The 11,999-nt window shown below is 45.5% G+C and overlaps 1 long non-coding RNA gene across 3 annotated transcripts in view; it reads left to right on the top strand.

Moving 5' to 3' along the window:
- The window catches only part of LOC130189517 (uncharacterized), a 16,228-nt gene extending 4,229 nt beyond the window's left edge, over window positions 1–11,999 (top strand). For all 3 annotated transcript variants that reach the window (XR_008830818.1, XR_008830819.1, XR_008830817.1), the window contains 2 exons: window positions 9,758–9,947; window positions 11,849–11,999. This is a non-coding gene — a long non-coding RNA (uncharacterized LOC130189517). The remainder of the gene's footprint in view (window positions 1–9,757; window positions 9,948–11,848) is intronic.

Genomic DNA, 11,999 nt, shown 5'->3' with positions numbered 1-11,999 from the left:
ACCTTTTTAACCCGTCATGAGTTTGCAGGTATGTTGTTGTTGGTTATCCCTGATCAGAACAGTTTTTTCTGGCTTCAGGGCTTCGTAGTTCTTCACATTGATCAGAACTTCCAGGTCGTTGTTCAAAGCGCCGGCACGACCACCCCCCCCCCTGTCACCTTTTTCACCCTTCATGAGTCCCTTTAATGTAAGGAACCTTGTCTTGAGACAGGAAACCGGATCACCTCGGAGTAAAACCTGCCAGTCTTTTTTTTAATTTTCAAGACGAGCACCACCTACTTTCACTGGACTTCTTCGAATATCCCCCAAATTTGTCATGCTTGATACAAGTCATGGCCTGAGGATATCAACGAGCCTTTTTTTAACTCATTGTCAAAGCGCCGGCACGATTGCCCCCCCCCACCCCCGTCACCTTTTTCACTCTACATGAGTTTGCAGGTATGTTGTTGTTGTTGGTCATCCCTGATCAGAACAGTTTTTTCTGGCTTCAGGGCTTCGTAGTTCTTCTTCACATCGATCAGAACTTCCAGGTCGTTGTTTAAACCCTGGATTGTTTGTGACGTCTCCGTGTTTTGTAGCTTCAAGGAGTCGGTCTTTTTTGTTCTTCTTATTTAGATTATTTATAGTATTTATAAAACTGATCTTGGCGTCTCCCACCTTTTCCTGCTGATCGATCAAGGGTTTCATCAAACTTGATCTTGTTGTTATCCATAATCTCAGTCAGATTCCTGACCGAGCCTGTTGCCCCGCAAAGGGCTTTGTTGAGTGGCTGAGTTGTCCACGTCCACGCATGGATCAATTCAGCCCACTCTTTGATGGTAACAACCTTCTGATTGATTATGCAGGGGTTCTGCTCAAATGTTTTCGGCAGCTGCATACCTCCAGTATTTCTTTTCTTGATCAACAGAAGCCTCCGTATTTATCAAGTTGATCTTGATGTTTCTCACTCGATCTTCAGGGTTTTATAAAACTTTATCTTGTTCTGATCCATCATCTCGGTCAGAGCCCTGACCGAGGCCTTTGCCCGTCAAAGGTCTTTCTCCAGTGTCTCGTTTCTCCTGGCTTGGGTCTTCTGAGCGTCCTCGCTGGTGCTAAACTTCTCATCATGGATGATGCAGGGTTTCTACGCGAAAAGCTGCATTTCTCCAATGATTGTTGTTTGTTGATACATGTCTTCTGTAGCTGCCAGTCTTTTTTTTATTTCAAGACGAGCGCCACCTACTTTCTCCTCTGGACTTCTTCGAATATCCCCCAAATGTGTCATGCTTGATACAAGTCATGGCCTGAGGATATCAACGAGCCTTTTTTTAACTCATTGTCAAAGCGCCGGCACGATAGTCAAAGCGCCGGCACGAGAGTCAAAGCGCCGGCACGATTGTCAAAGCGCCGGCACGACCCCACCCCTGTCACCCTTTTCACCCTTCATGAGTCCCTTTAATGTAAGGAACTTTGTCTTGAGACAGGAAACCGGATCACCTCGGAGTAAAACCTGCCAGTCGGTTTTTTTTTTTTTTCAAGACAGCCACCTACTTTCACTGGACTTCGAATATCCCCCAAATTTGTCATGCTTGATACAAGTCATGGCCTGAGGATATCAACGAGCCTTTTTTTAACTCATTGTCAAAGCGCCGGCACGACTCAAAGCGCCGCACGATTGCCGCCGCATTGTCAAAGCGCCGCACGATTGTCAAAGCGCCGCACGATTGTCACCGCGCCGCACGATTGTCGTGCGCACGAAAGCGGATCACCGCACGAGTCAAAGCGCCGCACGATTTTTTTTTTCAAGACAAAAGCCACTTACTTCGACTGTCAGCGCCGCACGAATATCCCCAAATTTGTCATGCTTGATACAAGTCATGGCCTGACGATATCTAGAGCCTTTTTAACTCATAGTCAAAGCGCCGCACGATCGGTCAAGCGCTCGGCACGAGTCAAAGCGCCGCACAGAGAGTCAAGCGCCGCACGACTCCACGCCCTCGTCACCTTTGATTCACCTTCATGAGTTTGCAGGTATGTTCACCAGACTACTCCCTTTAATGTAAGGAACTTTGTCTTCTCGGCCGAGGAACCGCATCGACAGAGGAACAAGGACCCGCACGCTGCTCGTCTTTGATTTTTTTATTTTTCAAAGGGAGGAGGAAGCCGGATCTTCCACTGGACTACTCCCCAAATTTAAAAAGTTGAAATAAGTCATGGAGAACTTTGAGCTTTTGAACTCATAGTCAAAGCGCCGGAACGATCGGCGGGCCCGCGTTCTCGGCCGAGGGAACCGGCATCTAGCCGGCCCCCCGACAGAGGAACAAGGACCCGCACATCGCTGCTCGTAGCTTTGATTTTTGAATTATTTTTCTAAAGGGAGGGAGGAAGCCGGATCTACCAGACTACTCCCTTTAAAAAAAGAAATAAATGTAGGGAACTTTGGCTTTTTAACTCATAGTCAAAGCGCCGAACGATCGGCGGGCCGCGTTCTCGGCCGAGGAACCGCATCTAGCCGCCCCGACAGAGGAACAAGGACCCGCACATCGCTGCTCGTAGCTTTGATTTTTGAATTATTTTTCTAAAGGGAGGAGGAAGCCGGAACTACCAGACTACTCCCTTTAAAAAAGAAAGGAACTTTGGCTTTTTAACTCATAGTCAAAGCGCGGAACGATCGGCGGGCCCGCGTTCTCGGCCGAGGAACCGGCATCTAGCCAGCCCCGACAGAGGAACAAGGACCCACCCATCGCTGCTCGTAGCTTTGATTTCTGAATTATTTTTCTAAAGGGAGGGAGGAAGCCGGATCTACCAGACTACTCCCTTTAAAAAAAAAAAAAAAATGTAAGGAACTTTGGCTTTTTTTAACTCATAGTCAAAGCGCCGGAACGATCGGCGGGCCCGCGTTCTCGGCCGAGGAACCGCATCTAGCCGGCCCCGACAGAGGAACAAGGACCCGCACATCGCTGCTCGTAGCTTCGATTTTGAATTATTTTTCTAAAGGGAGGAGGAAGCCGGATCTACCAGACTACTCCCTTTAAAAAAAAAAAATGTAAGGAACTTTGCTTTTTAACTCATAGTCAAAGCGCCGGAACGATCGGCGGGCCCGCGTTCTCGGCCGAGGGAACCGGCATCTAGCCGGCCCCCCGACAGAGGAACAAGGACCCGCACATCGCTGCTCGTAGCTTCGATTTTTGAATAATTTTTCTAAAGGGAGGGAGGAAGCCGGATCTACCAGACTACTCCCTTTAAAAAAGAAAAAGCTTTTTTTTTTACTCATAGTCAAAGCGGCGGAACGATCGGCGGGCCCGCGTTCTCAGCCGAGGGAACCGGCATCTAGCCGGCCCCCCCGACAGAGGAACAAGGACCCGCACATCGCTGCTCGCAGCTTTGATTTCTGAATTATTTTTCTAAAGGGAGGGAGGAAGCCGGATCTACCAGACTACTCCCTTTAAAATAAAATAAAAAGCTTTTTTTTAACTCTTAGTCAAAGCGGCGGAACGATCGGCGGGCCCGCGTTCTCGGCCGAGGGAACCGGCATCTAGCCGGCCCCCCCGACAGAGGAACATGGACCCGCACATCGCCACAGCTTTGATCTCTGAATTATTCGCTCAGCTCCTTCACCTGCTCCTGAAGATTGACATTTGCGAGGTTCAGGGCCACCATCTCTGACTGAAGCACAGCATTTTTTCCAGCGTAGGTCTGTTCGTGGGAGACCTTTTCTCCAGGACCGAAGGTTCTTCTGCACAGCTTTGTTCTGCCTGATCAGAGCAGCCTTCTCTGGCTTAAGGGCTTTGTAGTTCTTCTTGACATTGATCGATCAGAACCTCCAGGTCGTTGTTTAAACCCTGGATGGTTTCTGACTTCTCCGTGATTTGTAGCTTCAAGGAGTCTGTCTTTTCTTTGAGAACATCGAACTTCCTCTTGTAGTCTTCTTGTTGGAGGAGCCTGAGGATGGCCTTTGAGTGCGTCTCAAACAACACTCCGTTCTCCACCACCAGGGTTCTCTCCTTATCTTCCAGGACAGAGATGTTGCACCTGAAATAGTCTCCGATCTCCAGTTGTTCGTTGGCAGCCTGGATCTGCTGGTTGAGACCAGCGTTGTCTATTTCCAAAGCTTCCGAGCGGGCCTGTGTTTCGCTGCCGACAATCGTCCAGAGCTTCACCTCATCAAGCTTCTGGTTTAGGAGCTGGACTTCCTGCTGCAGAGCTGCATTCTGAAGGTGGGCCTCCTCATTGGAAGCTTGTACCACCAGGGTTTCCTTCTTGAATGCTTCTCCCAGCTGGACTTGTGTCTCCAGCTCCTGGATCTGCTGGTTCAGGCGAGCATTGGCTGTTTCCAAAGCTTGAGAGCGGGCCTGTGTTTTTCTGCCTCGCTCTTCCAGACCTTCACCTCATCAAGCTTGTGCTTGAGGAGCTGTACTTCCTGCTGCAGAGTCGCATTCTGAAGGTCGGCTTCCTCATTGGAAGCTTGTACCACCAGGGTTTCCTCCTTGAATGCTTCCTCCAGCTGGACTTGTCTCCGCAGCTCCTGGATCTGCTCCTGGATCCGATGGTTCAGGCCAGCATTGGCTGTTTTCAAAGCTTTAGAGCGAGCTAGTGTTTCTCTGCCCTCGCTCTTCAAGACCTTCACCTCATCAAGCCTTTGGTTGAGGAGCTGTACTTCCTTCTGCAGATCCTCATTCTGACGGTGGGCCTCTGCAACGGTAATTTGCACTGCCAGGTTTTGCTTCTTGATGGCTTCTCCCAGCTGGACTTGGGTCTGCAGCTCCTGGAAGTGAAGTTTCAGTGCGAGGTTCTCTTGGTCGATCGCCTCCTTATCAGCTGTTGAGCGGTTGAAGAGCGCTTCCTCCAAAGCAAACTCTTCTTGAAGTTTCAATTCCAGGACCTTGATATTTCCTTGATCTCCACATTCTCCTGTCTGGCCTGTTCACAGTCAAGCTTCAGCTGCTGGAAGCTCCTGAACTTCTCCTGCTGTTCCTCCATTTTCTGCATCAGACCGTCCCGCTCACTGTCCATCTGTTCTTTCTCCTCTTTTGCTGTTTTGAGGAGGTTCTGGAACATGCTGTGGTTTTGAGCCTTGTCCTGGAGCACCCTGACTTGTTTCTTGAGGGTGTCACATTCTTTCATGGTGGCGATTTTCTCTGAGTTAAATTGTTGAGATCTCTTGTGAACGATGTCCAGTTGTTCCCAGCCTTGGATCTCTACCTGGCTTGTGTGGATGGCCATGCTGAGGGACTTCAGCTGTGCGAAGTTCTTCAGGGTGATCATCTGCTTCTCTTGAGGACTTTCCTCGGTTCCTCAATTGCAGTCAATCCCAGTTGGACGGGTCTTGCTCCATGCTGATGTAAAGCCACTGGTTCCGGTTGTCTTCCTGTTTCCTGTTTAGGCTTGGCATTGCACCTGGCAATGCCAAGCCTGATATCTCCAACTGGTCTTTGTTGTTCCGGTGCCCTTTGTCCTCTTAGCGGCCTGCATACTTCCAGGTTTGCTCTTGGCTGAGGTAAGCCATTGGGCTTTTCCAGTGCCATCTGTCCTTCTTGCTGGCCGAAATTTGCCTTGTTCCTGTTGACTCTTTGCTTTCCGTATTGTGTGTTCGACATAACTACTGAATATAGTGGAGTGCTATCGTAAGATAATAAACCAAAAATTAAGTAAATTATGCGAATTATGTGGAAGCTGTAAAGTCCTGTGAGAAAAGAGCTCCTTATATATACTTCTCAGAGCTCCACATCAAAGCTCGATGGCACATCAAAGCCGCATCAGTGATGTCACATCAAAGCCGCATCAGTGATGTTTGGTCATAGAGTTAAAAAAACAGAGCCTCTGGAGTCACATGTCCATGTCGCTCAGTCGTTGCCTGGAAACAAGGAACTGCAATGCATTGTGGGTAATGAAGGATTGGAGGAGAACTCAAGAACTTTCAAGCTGTTGTAATTCAAATGTACTTTGTCAAAACTATCCCAAATTTCACCATCTTGGTGAGTCATGGCTTCAGGACTTCTGCATACTAATATGAACTTAAACTGGCAAGCAGGATTCTAATAATTGTCTTAATAATAATAGATAACAAATAATTTTCAAACAATGCTTCTACATATAGCTTTCATTAATGGCACAGTGCATTGTTTGTTTTTGAACGGAAAGTCACCGTTTCTCTTTCTTCTTTATGTTTCTATATAATGCGTGTTTTTTTTCTCTTTGATCTTTGTTCTTGTGTGAAGTGTAAAATATTTTTTTGATTTGTTCACATACTGTAGCTTTGCAATCTGTTTTTGGCGGACGAACACATTTGTTCAGCTGCGTTCACACCAAAAACGTAATGCGAATATTCGCAACACTTTAGTCGCTTGACCAATTGTGGCGTTGCGCTTCACTCGCGAGAGGGGCGGGGCTTAGAGGGGGCGGGGCTTATCTCTGTGGAAACGGATATCATTTCCTCCATCCACCATTAATAACTAACCACTAGTTCTGCTTTATACTTGTTGAGGACATCACACACACGTCGGAACATCTAACGCCCTCATGTTTGGGTTCATAACAACAACTATATATATATATAATTAGTAGGGCTGTCAATCGATTAAAAAAAATTAACTAATTAATCGCACATTTTGAAATTGCGATTAATTAATCGCGATTAATCGCAATTATAAGTTAAAAGTTCATTCTTTTTAAAGACCAAACTTCACACAGAGCTGTGTTTCAAAGAGTCTCCTACCTATAAAGTGCCAGCGAGGTATTTAATATTGTGGATAATAAATTGTTTCTTCAGTGAAACATCAGATTAGTAAAAAAAAAGAAGTAGGCCTATATTGAGACCCCATTGGTCCTGTCATCTTTAACACTGAACAACAGCAGAACCAGTGGCCTTGGTAACTGACTGACATTCACATATGTCCTGTTCACCCTCTGGAGGCTGGGGGCATTTTCTCCATTTTACAAAAAAATGTTAATTCACCTTTTAAAGGCGTTTGCATATGACACATACCCCCACGTGTTCTACATCAAACATTCCAGAACAATCTCAGCTCTATTCAATGAGGCTCATTGTCCACGCGTGGTGTTCTCTGCTCTCTGACTGACAGGCTGCTATAGAGCCTCACCCGTGAGGTGGGAGGTCCTTTGTGATTTACTGAGTGTTCATTGGTTGTTTTTTTCCCAAAATGTTGACAGACAAACGGATTGACCAATCACGGTGAAGGTTTCGTGTGACGAGTTCTTTCCGCCGTGTCACCGACACGTCGCCTCTGTTCCTCTGTGTCTCAGAGGGGAGGAAGGAGGAGCAGGAGGAAACCCGACTGATTCATCCACGAGTTAAACTGATTTCTGCTCCTTATTTTCGCGAAAATAATTGTTTTAAAACGGAAACAGTGTTAAACCGTACTGCCGGTTTGACACTCGGTTTGAGTGTAAAAACTTCAACGAACACCGGAAGTAAACAAAGTTGCGTTAAAATATTTTAGTGCGTTAACGCGGCCAAGTAATTCAGTAAATTCATTTAGAGGATCACGCTTTGATTAACGCTGACAGCCCTAATAATTAGGCTATGTTGGCTCGCACCGCCACATCTGATTCACTGTCTCTTCCAGCTCCGATTTGGGCGTCGGGGCGATTTTTTCAATATTCGCAGTGCACATATTAGACTACCAGAGCACAGGTGTTATCGATGCATTAAAGTGGCCAGTTAATTAATTGCAGCATCGTTAGTGTGATCAGTTACAGCTGTGCTGCTGCGTTCAAACGAGTCTCGCCAATTGCAGCGCTCCTTTTGTTTGTGTTTGACAGTCAACCAATCAGGAGCATTTCACCAGACGGCTGACCTATCAGCATTCAGCTGACGCAACATGTGTTAGTTCAGATAATATTCTCAAAAGTTAAAATAAATAAAAATAAGCATTGCGCCAATCCGCCACCGTGACAATTTCATCGTATCCCACTTCGTCTCTCAATTTACTGTTCAAACAGTCATTAGCCAATCAGAACGCTTGTACTGTTGTTGCCATATAATAATTCATCTTTATTCATAAGTAAAATGCAAGCTAGCGGTCTAATCCTGCCCAGAGGAAAACGAGGTCGAGGACGGCTTCACTAGTGCATTATTGGCAATGGGTGCCTTTTTTGGTTTGAGCACCTGCCCCCAAAATGTCTGTGCACGTGCCTCGCTCGCCTTGTGTTGTGTTTCTTTGTAGTTTATTTATTATATTATGTGTATCTTTGTTGCTGCCCTTGTTGGCCAGGTCACCAAAAAGATGTTTTTACTCCTCAATGGATTCACCTGGTTAAATAAAGGTTTAAATAAAAATGTAAGCGTTACATCTCGTGCTGCCAACTAAATGTTCAGGACTTTCAGACAGAGCGCCTGCCTTCTTGGACGACTCACGTCTGCTAGCCCTTGAGAGTGATACACCTGCGTAGAAACACACAATGTAATGGGAGCGGCTCACAGCTCCAGGCGAACTAACGAATGAGCATTAGGTTTATAACCTGAGGAGGAATTGGACACGAGCTCCATCATCCGATACATCCGATGTTTTCATTCTTCCCCCGACCCCGACAACCAAGACACAACAACAAAGGAGAAAGATAGAAGAGCACCTCCGCTTCCGCTTTCCCCTTGAAATTGCAAAAAAATTAAATTTTTATTCACTTTCTCCTGTCTCGTTTCCTTAATTTCCTCTTCCATATTTATAACCCCTTCATCTTTAAACATGATCTAAAAGCAGTTTGATGGCGTTGTTTTATACATATAAAAGATTAAAATTACTTTTTCTCCAAGGATGCAAAGAATACATAATTCTGGGTTTCTATAGCTCAGCACATGGGACAGAATAAGATGTGACTCTTGGGGTTTGGGCTACTTTTTTACATTTATGTTCCACAGACAATAGACGTTTATAATCCATGAGACAATGTAGTTGCTGTGCCTGAATTGATTCAGATTTTCTCTCAGCAAGCAAACTAATAACATAAAAGCATCTTGTTCCTGAGATCAGACGACAGAAAGCCTCTTTAACACTTATGAGTGCTAAATATTCCCAAAAGTGTCAAACGGCAAATGTCAAATTAGTCCACCGTATTCAGTTCAGTTCATTTGAGGAGAGGATCATTTGATTAAACAAGTAAGGACACAAAGGGATATATAGGATAATTACGATGAGGGAAGGGACGCGAGCTGCTCACATGAGGAGGGAGGTCGTCTATTAAATTAAATAAGTTTTAACCCCCGACCGACCTCGCGGTAACGGGTCTGCTTCCCCGTTGGGTTGACGTGGCGGATGTTTGAGAAGCTCACCCACACTCCCGCTTCTTTCTCTACGAGTTAACTCTTTCAAAATGATAGGATTCCTCGGTAAATAGTCGGCCTTCGCTTCACATTCTGAATCCCTGTCATCACACACACACATTTAAAGAAATCATGAAGATGCGAGCGGTCGACAGGTAAGTGCTAATTAGATGCGTGTTGAAGAAACTGCGGCGTAAATGTGAAACACCAACCGGGGGGGAGAAACCGAAACAAGACGCGCATCTCCTCCCTCAGCTGTCGGCTCTTTTTAAAGCGTATCCTAGACACGGCGCCGTATGTCCTGAGGCCCGTGTTGAATTAGACAATTTACGAAAGCAATATGTAAATTAGGATTTACTAATATACCATAACTTCATACATGTTATAGAATGTGTGTTATTGTTTAATAATTTACAATATTGTTTGGTAATGTCTGTGGATGATTGTTTAATGCATGACTGTAACACACTGGTAAAGATGAATCTCTTTGTGTGCCAGGAAACAGATCACTGGCAGTGAGGGATGCCCTTCCCCCGGCATGGAGAGAGGACCCCTGAGGAGACCCTGAGGAGACCCCATTCATGCAGTGGGCCGCATGTCAGAGGGCAAATGGTGGCCGGAGTGATGACATCATGCGGATATGCAAATCTACCAACAGCCAGACGGCTCGGCCAATGAGCGAATTGGGGTAAGGTGTTACCTGGACAACGTATCCAATGGGAAGTGGATCGGCGTTTCTCAATTCAAAGAACACGAGTACAGACTTGTGTTCTTTTGGAGTCTGGACTTGGGAGTCCAGACTCGGAGGACGGTCTTTCTGGTCTTTCTGGATTGGAGCAGCAGCTGACTTGATGACGTCACCACATCAGCTGTTCTTGCTCCTGGGTTTACTCTAATTATTCACTGTAAATTATTTTTTACAGTCAAATAAACAAAACATCCTAAAATTACATTCCGTGACTCAACAACAGTAGTATTTATAAAAAGTAATGTCAGTAGTTTATTGTCTCCTCCGCAATTATTTCCGGTTGCTGGTGAAATGCATTCTGGGATATCTGCTGGTCAAAGTACGCACAAGTCTCCTCTGATGCATCCTCCGGAAAGTGGGAGGATCAAGTCACATCCGGGTGTTTTGACCGTGCTTTACGAGAAGCGAACTTTGAATGTGAACATGTACTCGGGCTGCGACTGATGACGTTTCACGAGTCACAGGACACGAGTAGAGGAAAGTACGCACAAGTACGCTGATTGAGAAACGCCGGATATCTCCTCTGGGGCCGGGACGCCCGGGAGATACAAAATGAACTTTGGGATGATGCCGAGACACTTCTTTCGGTGGAGCAAGAGACAGTTAACTGCAATTGGATTAGCCAGGAGTGGTCTGGATTGTGAAGCCTTAGAAGTCCTCGGCCGAGAAATTACACTGTATCTGAACAGTTATTAGTTATTATCAACGATTGGTAATACTTTTTACGAAATACATTTTATTATAACTTTTCGACTCCGGACATTTTCTTCGGTTCAGCACCAGGGGATTTTTGAATACTTGACACCGGACATTAGACAGGAATAAATCAAGGAAAACACACACACACACACACACACACACACACACATGGATGCAACAGAAAAAAAAACAGCTTTCACTGAATCACATGGTAATATTATTAATATGACTTGATGGAACAAACTAAACATGTCTTGCTCGGCATAAGTAGACGTAAAACAGATTCTCTGAGGAACACGCCCGCCAGAGAGCTGCCACTGGAGATACATGACATGGTGTTTTATTGTACAGGATTTATAGAACATTCCGTGTAGGGGGTTGGTGAAGGTCATGGACTCATGAGGTGGTAGGACAGCAGGTAAGTGCAGGCGGTGGCGTGAGAGTAATCTAAATCCTAGAGGCCAACGTACCGATGGAAACGGGGAAATAATCTGGCAGCTGGAGAGAAACCGAGGTGCGTCAACAGGAAGGAAGTGATGATGTGATTGAAGACAGAGGTGGAGATGAGGTGGAGGACATGAGTCGTGATTCATTCTGCGGTTCAATCAGTCACAAATTATTTAAATCCCCTTCAAAAATCTCCACCGAGCTCTTTTTAAATAATCCTCCTCGGGTCACACCTCCGTGTCACGGTTTCAATAAATTCAGATCCAGTGTCCAGAAATACTTTTTTTAATCTGTTACATTCTCTCGTGGACATAAATAATGTAAAACTCAAAGAACTGACACCCCAAACTGCTTTTAAATATAAAACAAAAGAAATGGAGGCAGATTCACAAAAATGTAAATGTTTCTTAAGCTAACCCGGTTATGTCACCGTTTCTTTCTGTTTATTTTAACTTGTCTTATTCTGTGTATTTTATTTGTTGCCCGTCTTGTCCAGGTCACCCACCAAAAAGAGATGTTTAATCTCAATGCGATTCACCTGGTTAAATAAAGATTTTAATTACAAAAATTAAAATAATGTGCATTTATATTGATTCTACACAGTTCTCATAAATTTGTGTCTTCCGGTTTTATTCTTGTTAAATGTACGTTGGCTTACTTCGTCCCACGATGAAGTTTTTTATCGGTATTTTCAGATTCCGTGGGAGATTCTTCTCTATATTCTGCAACAGTTGACACCCGAGGGCCCAGAGGTCGATCCAGCGTACGACCTCGCTGCCGCAGAACGGATCCGTCCAGCCTCCGGTCCACCTGCCGCTCTAATCCTCCTCTCTCTCCTCACTCGCT

This window comes from Pseudoliparis swirei, chromosome 24, assembly GCF_029220125.1.
Source record: "Pseudoliparis swirei isolate HS2019 ecotype Mariana Trench chromosome 24, NWPU_hadal_v1, whole genome shotgun sequence".
Classification (NCBI taxonomy): Eukaryota; Metazoa; Chordata; class Actinopteri; order Perciformes; family Liparidae; genus Pseudoliparis; species Pseudoliparis swirei.
This window is presented reverse-complemented; position numbering and strand designations above follow the sequence as displayed.